Source organism: Bos mutus, chromosome 3 (genome assembly GCF_027580195.1).
Source record: "Bos mutus isolate GX-2022 chromosome 3, NWIPB_WYAK_1.1, whole genome shotgun sequence".
Lineage (NCBI taxonomy): Eukaryota > Metazoa > Chordata > Mammalia > Artiodactyla > Bovidae > Bos > Bos mutus.
In genome coordinates this window covers 86,676,706-86,692,192 of record NC_091619.1, presented here as the reverse complement: position 1 = coordinate 86,692,192, position 15,487 = coordinate 86,676,706, and the positions used below count along the sequence as shown (strand labels likewise).

General features: G+C 42.2%; 1 protein-coding gene across 7 annotated transcripts in view; it reads right to left on the bottom strand.

Moving 5' to 3' along the window:
- DAB1 (DAB adaptor protein 1) overlaps positions 1-15,487 on the bottom strand; it is a 462,229-nt gene that overhangs the window by 379,948 nt on the left and 66,794 nt on the right. The window lies entirely within an intron of this gene.

The following is a 15,487-nucleotide window of genomic DNA, read 5'->3' as shown; positions in this document are numbered from 1 at the left end:
ATGTAGGGTTGCCATATACCTTCAATCTGTCAAAAATGCAGTATCTGAGAAGGCAATAAAGTGAAGCACCATGAAACGAGGTCTGCATGACAGAGAAGAGTAGGTTTTCTCTGCCCCTCAGAAACTCACTGTCCACTGCAGGAAACAAAGACTGCTAAACTGTCACAGGGACTACAAAAGAAGAGGACATTGGAAAAGCCAAGGACAGGGACCATCTGTTTCAGCTTTAGAAACTGTTCATGTAGGATGTGACCCTTATCTATGACTTGCAACATAAATAAATGGCTGCAAAATACTTGAAGGTAGCCGAGAAGCAAGAACTAATATTTATGAGTCAAGCCCAACGCTATATACATATATATGTGTATGTGTATGTATCTTGTAATTGTTGCCTCATTTAAGGTCTCAAGTACTGGGGACATAGGTATTATCATCCCATTGTACAGGTGAAGTAACTGAGGCATGGAAAGGTGACATAGTCTCCCTGCCTCACTCTTCTTGCCAGAGTCAGGAATGAAAACCAATCTGCCCTCCAAGAACCAACCAGGATGTGTTTCTCCCCCTGACAAGTATTCCAAGATGCTGGCTCAGTTTCCAACTAGCAGCCCACTATCTCCTGCCTGACTACACAAAGTCTGAGCTATGTCACTTGGCTTTTCTCATCTAGAAATGCCTCTAATTTACCCCTCAATCTGCAGTATGGGTTTTTTTCTCACTCCAAGAAAACTCCAAAGTTTTCCAGGGGAAAAGCCACACTTACCCTTAGCCTAGCTCCTTCACTCTTCCCCCAAACACTGTTCCAGCTACAGAGGTTAAGAGGTAGGTCCAGCCATCTGCAGGGGAGGCCATGACAGACAACATCCAGTTCAGACCCATTTCCTTCCTGTCAAGTTCTGGGCCGGTGATCCTGACCCTCTCCCACCATTCTAAACTGAGTTAAATCTTCCTCTACAACCCCATATCCTTTGACACAGCCCTCCTTTGTTTCATATTTTTTTGCTTTTATCTCTCCTTCCTGCTTTAAGTGGGATATTTTCCAACCCAAATCATCAGGCATTGGTAGAATGCCTGAGCACTTCTGTAACCCTAACCTTGCTTTTGTAAAATCATCACCATACTCTGGGTAAAAGGGTGTGTGTGTGTATGTGTGTGTGTGTGTTTTACAGGGCTCTGTGTGTGTGTGTGTGTTTTACAGGGCTCTGTGTGTGTGTGTGTGTGTGTGTTTTACAGGGCTCTGTGTGTGTGTGTGTGTGTGTTTTACAGGGCTCTGTGTGTGTGTGTGTGTGTGTGTGTGTGTTTTCCAGGGCTCTGTGTGTGTGTGTGTTTTACAGGGTTCTGTGTAGCATCCAGACTGCCTGAGCAGCACACATTTCACCTTTAATTTTCTGACATTAAGTTTCCTTCCCTAGACTTAAAGCCCTATTTCTAAATCGTGGAAAGCTTCAGTACTTTTTCTCTAAATGGGTAGTGAAAAAAAGGGAAGTTCCCTGAACAGAGTCTTCGGGGTTTTGAAATGTTTGAAAATAATCTCTTTTCCATTAACACACAGAGTACCATATTTCCCCTGCTGCTAAATGACACCTTTCAGGACAGGATTAACATATAGTCCCACCACTTAGGCACCTTCAAGGAAAAAGCAACACGCATTAGTTCAGTGGCTATGGTGGAATTCCACATCAGGTCCTTTCACATGACTGGGGAGAATTTTCCCTACTAAGGGGAAAAGAATACACACGCAAAAAAGCTATGGACAAAACTGAATCACGTTCATCGGCAGTTTGTCCAAGAGTCACTACAAAACAATATTTTTATGTGACTAAAACAGTTATTGTAGTTTCTTTTCTTTACCAATTGCACAATCTCACCATTGGGTAGCTATCCTGAGATGGATTCATTCATTCATGGGAAGGAAATGACAGGCATGGAAAACTTCATTTCAGCAGAAGAAAACCGCTGCCAGGGGCACCAACATTTTGAAATAGACCTGATTCCTTCAACGGGAAGAGCCTAGTGCCCTTTCTTCTAGCCCACGTTGGCACATCACCCCGAACTGCTATCCTGACCAGCGACCCTTTATTCAGAATGTATCATGTGCTGAGCTCTGTGATAAGCTATATATCCATCAAATTAGTTGGCTTTCAGGTTTATGGGACAGACACTATTTTTATCTTATTCTTGTTTTGTTAATTTTTGTCTTTGTTATTTTTATTTTTTGCAGTATAACACTTACAGTGTTGTGTTAGTTTTTGGACTATATATATGTGTGTATGTGTCTGTGTGTGTATATATAAATATATATATGTTCAGATTCTTCTCCATTACAGGTTATTACAAGATATTCAGTATTGTTCCCTGTGCTATACAGTAGGCCTTTGTTGATTATTTTGTATATAGCAGTGTATATCTGTTTATCCCAAATTTATCCCTCCCCTGTTTTCCCCTTTGGTAACCATAACTATGTCCTTTATATCTGTGAGCCTATTTCTGTTTTGTAAATAAATTCATCTGCATAATTTTTTAGAGTCCACACATAAATGATATCTGATATTTGACTTTCTCTGACCCACTTCACTCAGTATAATAATCCCTAGGCCTCTCCATGTTGCTGCAAATGGCAATACTTCATTCTTTTTTAATGACTGAGCAATATTCCATTATATATATGTGCCACACCTTCTTTATTCACTCCTCTGTTGATGGACATTTCCATGTCTTGGCTATGGTAAATAGTGTTGCAATCAACATTGGGGTGCATGTATTTTTTCAAATTAGAGTTTTCATCTTTCCCAAGTAGATGCTTAAGAGTGGGATTATTGGATCATATAACTATTTTCAGGTTTTCAAGGAACCTCTATACTGTTCTCCACAGTAGAGGCATCAATTTATGTTTTAATGACGACTCTGAGGCAGAGAGAGCTTAAGGAACTGGTCTTTGCACACCCCCTCCTTTTAAATGGCACAGCCAGAATTTGAAAACAGATCTGCTTGATTTCATCACTCTACTATTTCCTTACTTACTACCATCATCCACGAATAGAAATGGCCACATCTGTGTGTTCAAAGCTGTGTAATAACAAACCACATGCTATTGTTTGCTTATGTTAAATGTTTCATGAGAGGTACACAAGAAAGGACCACACAGCCTCCAATTGGCCCTGAGGCCTGAACCGAACAAGCTTTCTCTGTATGTACTCAGATCAACTTAGTAGAATGCTTCTCGGGGAGAGAAGCAGTAATTATAAGTTCCTGCTTGGCTAAGCCAATCACAGGCATGCCTATACTTCTGGCTGGCACTAAAAGGGGACAATGACCTTGGGAATGAAAGAGAAGTAAATCCCAAAGTCCAGGTGACACCACAGAAAGTCAAAACTTCTGGCATTAGGTACCTTCAAAGAAAATAGCTGTTTCAGTCCCCTGCCCAGACATGAAGATAAAATGAAAATCCCCTTAATGAATGATCAAAGTGAAGTTTGCAAACCACAGCCTATGGGTTTGTAAATGATTCTATGGATTCAACTCATACAGAATTTACTAGCGATTTACTGAGCATGCTGTGCTAGGAGCTAAAGATACAGAAATAAAGAGGATAAGGCTCCTGGCCTCAGAGAGGCTCAAATGAAAACAAAAGGAAAAGGCATATTGAGGTAGTCACACCAGCACCCCACTGCTTGGATGCTCACCATGGGATAGGCATTGTGCTCGTTGCTTCATGTTTATTGCCTACTTAATACTGCAGAGAGATACACTATTATCTGCAGTCTGCAAATGAGAAAGCTGTGGCCCAAAAATGTTGAGTCACCTGTTTAAGTTTCAAAAATCAGTAAAGAGCAGATCTGGGACTCAAATCTAGTTTTTTTTTTTTCAGACTCTAAAGACTGTTAAATACAAAGAGGCACTAGATTCACGGTCAGAAATAATTATACTGCAGCATCATAAGGCCAACAACAGAGGCAAACACAAGTCCAAGAGGAGCCACCAAAGAGAATGGAATTCACTGGGGGCCCAAAGAAAAGGCAGGGCAACCTTCAGAAGGCTAACATCTGAACGAGGTTTTGAAGCATACCTAGGAGTCCATCAGGTGGATAAAGGAAGAAGCTGAACGTTCAAGGCAGGAAGAACTCAGGAGTTTGGAGGCATAAAAGATCACAGCCCACTAAGGAGTTGCAAGGAGTTCTGTGAAGCAATTACATCAAATGATTCTAGGGAGAAGGATAATAGGGATAACAAGTTGTCTGCAAATGCAAGTAAGGGAATAGGCTAAAGGGTCAGACATACATGTGTGTGAACACTCACATACATACACATCTTTTTATGTGATTTCCTCAAGCAGAGACAAACTTGAGTTTTACTGAACCCCAGATGGGAGTGAAAATAAGTGGAATTCAGCTATGGTCATCACTGACTTTCAGGGGGCCATTCAGCTGCAAAGAGCCCAGTCCAGTGACAGTGAACTTACACCAAGCACTCACACATGTTTATTTGTCATTTCTCCCTGTTCAGAAATAACGATCAGGCTACCTCTCATGTTAAATGGGGTGTGTTTTGCACCTGTCATTTTCTAGGCATCCTGGTTATACAGTCAGAAAGGAAATGAACCAAAGTAGAGAATCAAAAGTAAATGTAAAATGAGCACCAAAAATCCCTTTACATGAAAAGGCAACTTTCAAACTTGAACCCCCACCAAATAATCTGTCGATTGCAGATAATAGTGTATATCTTCATAGCTTTGAGGAGATAAAGAGATAATAAACATGGAATTGGGTTTTGAAGCATACATAGGCATTCATCAAATGAAACTGCCAGATTCCATAACTACATGAGCCAATTCCTTAAAATAGACCTTTCTATATATACACACATCCTCTTGGTTCTGCTTCTCTGGAGGATGCTAATACATAGATTTTTTTTAACCTTCTAATCCCACTTCTTGCCTTTTCAACTCAATTTATTCAGCACATATCTTCCGAGAGCTCCACATGAACTAGTTACTGCACTAGGCTTGATTACAAAATTGAGACGCTACTCTCAGTTCAGTCCTCTCCTACTCCTGGTTTCCCACTCCTTGTTAGTCCACCCAACTCCTCTCTGGATTATAAGATCCTTGAGATCTGTGATATCAAGTATAGCTTCAAATAGACAACAGAGTAAATACCCAACCATGTTGGCAAAATGAACACTACTGATTCTTGCCATTATGTCTTTCACCCTTTTCTAAGTGCATGCAAGGCCCTATGCTAGACACCGAGGACTCATTTCTACCTGGTTTTGTCCCAACTTTTAGGAACGGATAGGGAGATGTCAAGAGGCTAGGTTACCTGCCTGGGGTCACACAGAGTTACTCATACTCAGATCTCTCTGAATCCAAATCCAGTGGATTTCTCATCACTGCTTCTGCTAAGGCTCCCTCCCCCTTCCCCCACCAAACTACAAACAACAAATGAGCCCTGGGATGAATGAGCACCCCCAGAGCTCCAGGGCCTTCAGCCAAACATCACAAACATACAACGTCATAGGCTGCGTAAGGCAACGTATAAATGTGAACACAATAGGATGTTACCTGTGAACACCTCAAAGCTTCTCTTTCTTTCCCTTAAAAATGCTGTCATAATTGTTTTTACTGCAATTAATCATAAAAATGAATCACCTCAAATTTTTGAAAGAAATTCTCCTTCAAAATATGTCAACTTTGTGCCATGAATTCATTTATTTTGAGACCACATGATGCCTCCAAGTACTGCATTTTATTTAAACGTGACATTTTTTCACTATGTTTTGATTCCACAGCCGAAAATCGCTTCTATCAATCTTTCGCTGGAGCCAAACATAACTGTTCTGCTCACTGAAACATTAAATACAGACTCGGGGTCCTAGAATCAAATTAAAAAATAAAATAAGCTAGTATCTGACTGACATTCATAGCATCATATCCAGGGAGACCACAGATTCCAGAACTGCTGTGAACCTCCTTCCAAGATCAAAATCAATCAATTCTAATCCTTCTGGATCTTAAATCACCTCAAAAAGTCCAAAGACTTTATGCGGGTTGATTTTTCTTTTTGAGATTCAATTTTAGAAATTGTTTACTACTCTGATTTTGAAAGGGGTATTACATCTTCAATGAAATCGCAGACTCCATTGGGGCATTGATGGTGATCAATGATTTTCTGCATCAGTTGCTCTTGGGTTGCAGGTGGGGGGTTGGGATGCTCGCAATCTACTTTTTCTTCATAATGCATCATTCTCTTTCTCAACAGCAGCAGCAAACAGGCACACCCAACATTGTGTTACTTCCTTCCTTCATGACCATGTCCCACACAGGCCCTGACAGTCTAAAAAAAGAAGCATATCCTACGTTCTAAGGACGAAGGGAACCCCGGCCAATTTATCATGCTTTGTCTGCTAATGACAGACTCCTGCATAAGAGCCACCATACTACAGAGAGGCAGCGGGCATGAAAAAGAGTGAATCAACTGTCAACGGGTGGGGTCTGGAGGACAGCAAAGCTGTGATTAGAATTTTCAATCAGGACTTCTACGATTCATCATGCTTCGGGAGAGGCAAGAGGAGTTTGCAGAGGCATTTTCCCTCATCAGCCCTACCTTCCCTCCTTCTATCAGCAGAGTTCAGTCCCAGGGGCCACAGAAAATTCAGTGTCTTATTGACTCAAAGAATGAAACTGCAAAAGAGCTGCCAAAGTGGGGCAGATGAGTGCCAGAATTAAACGACTTCCTCTCCATGATTAATCTCCAGACTCATGTCTTGAAAATACAATTATGGTCTTGTGGTGTCTGATCAAAAACTCTGATTTCAGTGGGGGAGGGAAAGATTGGAAGTTTGGGATTGGCAGATACAAACTATTATATACAGAATGGATAATAAATAAGGTCCTACAATACAGCACTGCTGCTGCTGCTGCTGCTAAGTCGCTTCAGTCGTGTCCGACTCTGTGCAACCCCATAGACGGCAGCCCACCAGGCTCCCCCGTCCCTGGGATTCTCCAGGCAAGAACACTGGAGTGGGTTGCCATTTCCTTCTCCAATGCATGAAAGTGAAAACTGAAAGTGAAGTCGCTCAGTTGTGTCCGACTCCTAGCGACCCCATTGACTGCAGCCCACCAGGCCCCTCCATCCATGGGATTTTCCAGGCAAGAGTACTGGAGTGGGGTGCCATTGCCTTAGTGGGGTGCCATTGCCTTCTCCTACAATACAGCACAGTGAACTATATTCAATATCCTATGATAAACCATAATGGAAAAGAACATGAAAATATATACATACAACTGAGTCACTTTTCTGTTAAGCAGAATTAAACACAAGGTTGTAAATCAACTATACTTCAATAAAATTTTTAAACTAATTTCTTCCTTTCCTCCTCCTCCTTTTTTATCCACTCTCCCTTCCTTTCTCCCTTTTTTCTTTCCGTTCTTCCTAACTTCCTTCCTCCTTTAATTTCCCTTCCTTTCAAGCTTATCTTCCTGTCTTTTCCCCTCTTCTCTTCCTCCTTGTCTAGGTACACCCATTCCTTCTACATGGATTCAGCAAAGACAACCCCAATAAAGTGTAAGTCAGACACTGTATGATGGAATGAAGTGGAACTAGAGGAGTGAGTGATGTCCAGAAAAGCTTCCTCGATGAAGTGAGAACGTATTGCCAGCAGAGGAAATGGCACACAAAAAGGCGGAGGACAAAACGATGTGGGATGTTCGAGGAAACGAAGATCAGTGGGGCTGGAGCACAGTTTATGGTGGGGGGCGGGGGTAGGCTCTATGAAATGAGAGGTAGGCAAGGCCGTGTTGTTAAATGCTTTGTACATGAGGACTGTTTCTTTTAATTGTATTTATTTAGTTTTGGCTGCGCTGGGTCTTTGTTACGCACAGGCTTTCTCTAGTTGCAGTGAGCGGGGGCTACTCTTCCTTGCAGTGGCTTCTCTTCTTGCAAGGCATAGGCTCTACAGCAGCCAGGCTTCAGTATTTGCAGCACGAGGGCTTGGCAGTTGTGGCACACGGGCTTAGTTACTCCGTGGCACATGGGACCTTCCCAGACCAGGGCTTGAACTTGCGTCTGTCCCCTGCACTGGCAGGTGGACTCTTAACCACTGGACCACCAGGAAAGTCCATGTACATAAGGATTTTATGAAAGCAATGGAGAAAAATCATAGACCCGAAGCAGAAGTGGTGGTGGTGACTAGATTTTTAATTAAACTTCAATAAATACACACACACACAGAAGTCCTCTCTTAGCAGGTTACTTAAAACTGCAACTAACTCACTACTTGGGGCTTCTCAGGTGGCACAGTGGTAAAGAATCTGCCTGCCAATGCAGGAGCCACAGGAGACGCAGGTTCAATCTCTAGGTTGGGAAGAGCCCCTGGAGAAGGAAAGGCCAACCCACTGCAGTATTCTTACCTAGAAAATCCTACAGACAGAGAAGCCTGGCAGGCTATACAGTCCATAGGGGTCACAAAGAGTCAGATACAAGTGAGTGAGAATGCACACAACAATGTTATTAACTCACTACTTATCCCCCTTCCCTTTTTCATTTCTTCTCATCGCTCTTAAGCATCTAGTATTAGATCTGCTTATTGCATTTATTGTCTACCTGTTTCCACTAAAATGTTAGCTCCATTTTGAGAGCAGCATTTTGGTTTGATCCACTGCTGTTTCCCTTGGACCTAGGATACTATTAATATTTAACATATAGGAGATATTCCATGAATATCGTTGAATAATATGATCTTTTCAGAGACAGTAAAACTCAATCATCTCAACATTTTATTTCGAGGGAAGACTTTGCCTTTAAAGTGGATACATAGCTCAAATTCACTCATACTCAATTCCCAGCAGAAGCAGGTGAAACACCTATTTTTAAAGTAGTTATAATAAAAAATTGTGTAAAGAACTTAGGATGGTGACTGACCTGTAGTAAGTCCTCAATAAACTTCAACAACTATTTTCTGTTTTTGTGGCTACACAATTCCCTGGGAAGCTCTTCAGGGTCTTAATCACCCAGCACACACAGGTCCTCAGTGAATGGCATCAGAGACAATCAACCTAAGGGGTTCTTTTTTTGTTGTTGTTAGAAGGTGAGTCATTTCCCTAGAGCATTCTAAACATCACAACAAGCTCTTTTCAGAAAGAAAGAAGCCTTAGAAATGTAATGTGCTTTTCAGATAATGCAGTTTCAAGACAAAAACTGAGCGGTGGCCAAAAACAGTCCCAGAATCCTGTATCCATGCCTCCTGGGGACTGAGGATCATCTTCCATGGCATCATCATACAGTAACCACAGCCATGTATAATATTGCTTTGAATTTCTGACTGCCTCCTGCAGGGGATCATATGGCCCTTAATAAAAGGGTATGATATCACTGCTGGGGAAGCACTAAGATGCAGAGCTAAGAGCCTGGGATCTAGTGCCCAACTTTTGGGCTTGAATCTCAACTCTGCCACTTTCTAGCTGTGTGGCCTTAAGAGAGTGACTTAATCTCTCTCTGCCTCAACTACGCATTAGGATGATAATAACCCTACCTCACAGGGTAGGATCAACTGAGGATCACCTCAGGATCAACTGAGCCAGTCCTGTGAATCACTTAGAATAGCACCTGGCACATAATACATGTTCAAATACCGTACTTTCTCATCAATATATCTTAGAGGGGCTTCCCTGATGGCTCAGACAGTAAAGAATCTGCCTGCAATAAGGGAGACCTGGGTTTGATCCCTGGGCTGGGAAGATACCCTGGATAAGGAAATGGCAACCCACTCCAGTATTCTTGCCTGGCGAATCCCATGGACAGAGGAGCCTGGCAGGCTGTAGTCCATGGGGGTCGCAGAGAGTCGGACGTGACCGAACAACTAACGTTTTCACTTTCACATCTTAGAACAGAACTGGTGCCCAAACAATACGAATAATTCCTTTTTGCTGCCCACTGAAAATGATCAGAAAGGGGCTTAGACACAACTCTGTTCCTATCCCTGCTCAGAGAAATATTTAAAAACGTGAATAACTCTAAAGGATCTGCCCCTTTCTGGTTGCAGACTTAAGAGGCATGACCTGATTTAACTGCAGAATGTCAATATCTCCACCTGTGAGACTCACCTACAGCTGCTCTGTGGCCTGATAAGGAAACATCTGGTGTTTTACAAGCACTATAAAATATGAAGTTGGTATCACAACCAGAGAAGCTCCAGTCACTCAGCAACAGAGGGAGTTAAGGAAAAAAAGGCACGTCAAAGTACTTCATCTTTTCACATTTGTGCAAAATTAAAATGACTCTTTGCAGAATCCAATTTGGATAAGCCCATGTCAATACTACGAATACAAGCCATCACTAATGACAAGACTGACACCCAGGAGGGCGAGCCATTTCATGTTCACTGTGCATCATGTTTAATTCGCCAAAAGGAGTTTGTGTGTATAATTAATGCACTTTTCTTCCTGGCTTCATTTGGAAACATATAAAGGGTCTCGTGGGACTTCTGTAAGTTAGAAACAATTAATAACATAAAACCACTTAATTAAAGAGAATAATTGGTGCCTGTTTTCGACCAGAAAATGGAGGGATAAAAATCACTCAACGTGGAAATATGTCTAAAAACTGCCGAGTTTTAAAAGAAAGAACAATATGCAGCTGGAATACATGTAAGTCATGACAGTGGACCGATTTCCTAGGCCTTTTGTTCTGAGATGATGTAAATCCAACCTACTTGATGTAGATATGAACTTCAAGACTACTGACCCACACTGACAAGTGTCATTCTTAGGTAGGAAATTTTCATCTATTCATTATCTCAAAGCACTTTTACAGCCCCTTCTCTGTACTGTTGTAGGGACCCACAGCTAAAAAGCAGCCCTTCTCCCTTTGCCTTCCAGAAAATCTCAGCCTGGCTGAGGAAAGAGAGAAGCCCACACACAACTAAAATGCAAAGACAGAGCACCGAGGTAGGAGAGGACACCAAAGAAGAGTGAGAGAGCTCCACCCCCGCCCCCAAGTCCAGGAGAAACAAGTGATGCTTTCAGAGGCCCTGAGTATTCAGGAAAAGAATGAGCATTTATCAGGACAGAAAGAGGAAAATGCGATTACAAACAGAACATTATACACCAAGTCACAGATTATGAATGTACACATTGCTTTGATAAATTACATAAACCTCAGTGTGGCCCAAGAATAGAGTATACATTTCAGAGCAGAAAGAGATGACGTTGGAAACCAGATGGGGAACGAGCATGCACATGGAATCAGTAAAACTTGCTCAAGTCACAGAATTCTGTAATTGAGCACGTACATAGTATCTCCAGGCTTCAGTTTTCTCTTGAATAAAAGAGAGTTGTTCATCCAAGATCATTCAGATGGTAGTACACTGTGTGATGATCCCCAACTGCTTGTGCCCTTCCCAGTGAGGGGTTTATTCATCCATGCCCTTTGCCACATGACTGCCAGCACCTCAAGGGAGACAGAGGATGTCTCCTGCCCCAATGGCAGATATGGCCACATTCCTAGTCTGACCAATGAGGATATGAGTAAACATAACGTGCACTCCAACTGAGCAGAAACCTTAAAGGCACATAATGTTGGTCAATGCAGACTTTGGCATTTCTGCCCTTTGCCATGAGAACCTCAGAGCCTGGGTTTCTGGAATGACCAGGCTCTTGGGACTGAGCTGAGCAGAGCTACAGCTGACCTGAATAACGACTGAAATTTGGGGGTGGCTTGTTAACTACAGCAAAAGGTCACCAATACAGAGATAGTGAATAGCTCAGAGCCTAAGAGAATGTCAAACAGGTAAACCTACAACAACCAAAAAGTGCCATGATAAATATAGGCATGGAACAGTACTGAAGAGCCAATAACATACGTAAAAACACTTGTCCCTGTTAGGCATTTAAGCAATGTTTGACTCCTTCATCTTAGACCTTTCAGGAAGAGGCAAAAGTCTCACACTTAAGGAATTATAATGAAGTCATCCAAAGAGTGACTATATTAACTTGCTCTGTATTAGATATCTGCCATCAAGAGTTAATGTGACACATTCTGGCCTGGTCTCAGATTTACCTTGGACAAATCCTTAAGCTCTGGGCACCTCAATTCTCCTCTCTGTAAAATGAACAAAGTAGTTTGGTACCTACTTCAAATTGCAGTTCTGGTAATTATATTTGTTAATTCATGTAGAGTCTTAAAAAGAGAGCCAAATATAATATGTGCTCAATAAATGCAAACCATTGTTAGTATTGATTACTATTACTATTGAATAGTAGGAATATTAAGAAGAAGTGGCAAGAATACACAGAAGCACTATACAAAAAAGATCTTAATGACCCAGAAAACCATGATGGTATGATACTCACCTAGAACCAGACATTCTGGAATGTGAAGTCAAGTGGGCCTTAAGAAGCATCACTATGAACAAAGATAGTGGAGGCAATGAAATTCCAACTGAGCTATTTCAAATCCTAAAGGATGGTACTATTAAAGGGCTGCACTGAATATGCCAGCAAATTTGGAAAACTCAGCAGTGGCCACAGGACTGGAAAAGGTCAGTTTTCATTCCAATCCCAAAGAAAGGCAATGCCAAAAAATGTTCAAACTATCACACAATTGCACTCAACTCACATTAGCAAAGTAATGTTCAAAATTCTCCAAGCTAGATTTCAACAGTATGTGACTTGAAAACTTTCAGATGTTCAAAATGGATTTAGAAAAGGCAGAGAAACCAGAGATCAAATTGCCAAAATCCACTGGATCATAGAAAAAGCAAGAGAGTTCCAGAAAAACATCTACTTCTGCTTTATTGACTACGCCACAGCCTTTGATTGTGTGGACCACACAAACTGTGGAAAATTCTTCAAGAGATGGAAATAACAGACCACCTTACCTGCCTCCTGAGAAAGCTGTCTGCAGGTCAAGAAGCAACAGTTAGAACTGGACATGGAACAATGGACTGATTTCAAATTGGAGAAGGAGTAGATGAAGGCTATATATTGTCACCCTGCTTATTTAACTTATATGCAGAGTACATCATGTGAAATGCTGGACTAGAAGAAGCACAAGCTGGAATCAACACTGTCAGGATACATATCAATAACCTCAGATAAGCAGATGACACCACTCTTAGGGCAGAAAGCTAAGAGGAACTAAAGAGCCTCTTGATGAAAGTGAAAAAGGAGAGTGAAAAAGCTGGCTTAAAACTCAACATTCAAAAAACTAACATCATGGCATCTGGTCCCATCACTTCATGGCAAATAGATGGGGAAACAATGGAAACTGACAGACTTTATTTTCTTGGGATCCAAGATCACTGCAGCTGGTGACGGCAGCCATGAAATTAAAAGATGCTTGATCCTTGGAAGAAAAGCTATGACCAACATAGAAAGCATATTAAAAAGCAGAGACATTACTTTGCCGACAAACATCTGTCTAGTCAAAGTTATGGTTTTTCCAGTAGCCATGTATGGATGTGAGAGTTGGGCCACAAATAGAGCTGAGTGCTGAAGAATTGATGCTTTTGAACTGTGGTGTTGGAGAAGACTCTTGAGAGTCCCTTGGACTGCAAGGAGATCCAACCAGTCCATCCTAAAGGAAATCAGTCCTGAATATTCATTGGAAGAACTGATGGTGAAGCTGAAGCTCCAGTACTTTGGGCCATCTGATGCAAAGAACTGATTCACTGGAAAAGACCCCGGTAGCTCAGTGGTAAAGAATCCACCTGCCAGTGCAGGAGGTACAGGAAACCTGGTTCAATCCCTGGGTTGGGAAGATCCCCTGGAGGAGGAACTGGCAGCCCACTCCAGTATTCTAACCTGAGAAATCCCATGGACAGAGGAGCCTGGCGGGCTGCAGTGCTTGGGTTGCAAAGAATTGGACATGACTGTGCATACATAGTTTAACTCACAAAACAGGTTACTACTCTTGAGTTTGAAGATACACTCCTTACAGTGAATTTCCACTGTGTTTATACGACTTCAAAATATTTGGTCAGATCATTAAAAAGTAATCAGTATAAGCCTTTGAAAGTTTATTCATTCATAAGAAAAACAAGTCTATTTCCTTGTCTTCAAATGGTTGACGGCAGTGGTTTGTTGTCTTAGTGACTTTCACATGAAGTCAGTGATTTTTACACTTTCAGGGGTGACAGATCTCCGTGAAAGGGAGACAGGAAACTTGGGCATTCCCTCCAAACAAATGCAAATCACAAACTCAGAATCCTAACCAAATTCTTTTCTGTGGTTCCACGGCTGACAGACGGTGATGGCCAGGTGTCAGATGTGAAGGGCCTTGTGGAAAGGGGGACACCTAGAACACACAATAGTTCCTACTCAGAGTATGAGGCACAGGGAATTCCCTGGCAGTCCGGTGGCTAGGACTCCACACGCTAACTGTTGAGGGTCCAGGTTCAATCCCTGGTCAGGGAACTAAGATCTTGCAAGCCATGTGGCATGGCCAAAAAACAGAGACAGCAAAAAAAAAAAAGTCCAAAACAAGTATGAGGGAAAGAGGCCCAAACAGATCTCTCCCAGGACAATTCTCCAATTCCCTGTTTCATTGGGATCGATGTGCTAAATGCAACTCAATTTTCTGTGCTCAATTTCGTCTGTATAAAAAAACATAAAAGTTCTCGTCTGATAGTGTTATTGTGAAAACTAAATAAGGTGATCCATACAGAGTGCTTGGAGAAGGCAATAGCACCCCATTCCAGGATTCTTGCCTGGAAAATCCCATGGATGGAGGAGCCTGGTTGGCTGCAGTCCATGGGGTCACTAGGAGTAGGACACGACTGATCAACTTCCCTTTCACTTTTCACTTTCATGCATTGGAGAAGGAAATGGCAACCCACTCCAGTGTTCTTGCCTGGAGAGTCCCAGGGACGGGGGAGCCTGGTGGGCTTCCGTCTATGGGGTCACACACAGTCGGACACGACTGAAGCGACTTAGCAGCAGCAGCATACAGAGTGCTTGGCATGGTGCCTGGCACATGACAAGCTCTTAACAAACACAGGCTACTCTTCCCACGACAGGATGCAGGATGCTGAAGCCCAGAACGAGGCATCACTTGACCAAGGTAGCACAGTTTACGGGTAGCAGAGAGGGATGAGACGCTGAGGGGCTCCGAGAAGAGAGCTTACCAGTAAGTCGAACGCTGGAGTTAACAAACCAGGGCATCTTGAAATAAGAAGTGCTAAAATCAGCTGCTATTTGTTTGCGGCTCAGCTGTTCCACCGCACCAGCTGCTCAAACTTTCAGACGTGTCTCAGCACAGAATCACCCCATCCTACATTCATTCCATCAGCCTCCAATCTAATTTTGGTCCTAGAGAGTTTTTTTTTTTTTTTTAAAGGGGGCCTAAAATTGAATATCCATTCCTATTTATAGTAAAGGGACATTTCCTAAGAAAGTGCCTTGTAAGGAATCAGATCCCTCTTTCCTTAGCAGTTTTTCCCCCTGGCCATCTTGGGTCTATTTTGATTCCTTCCCTGATTGAAACATGTCTCAGGG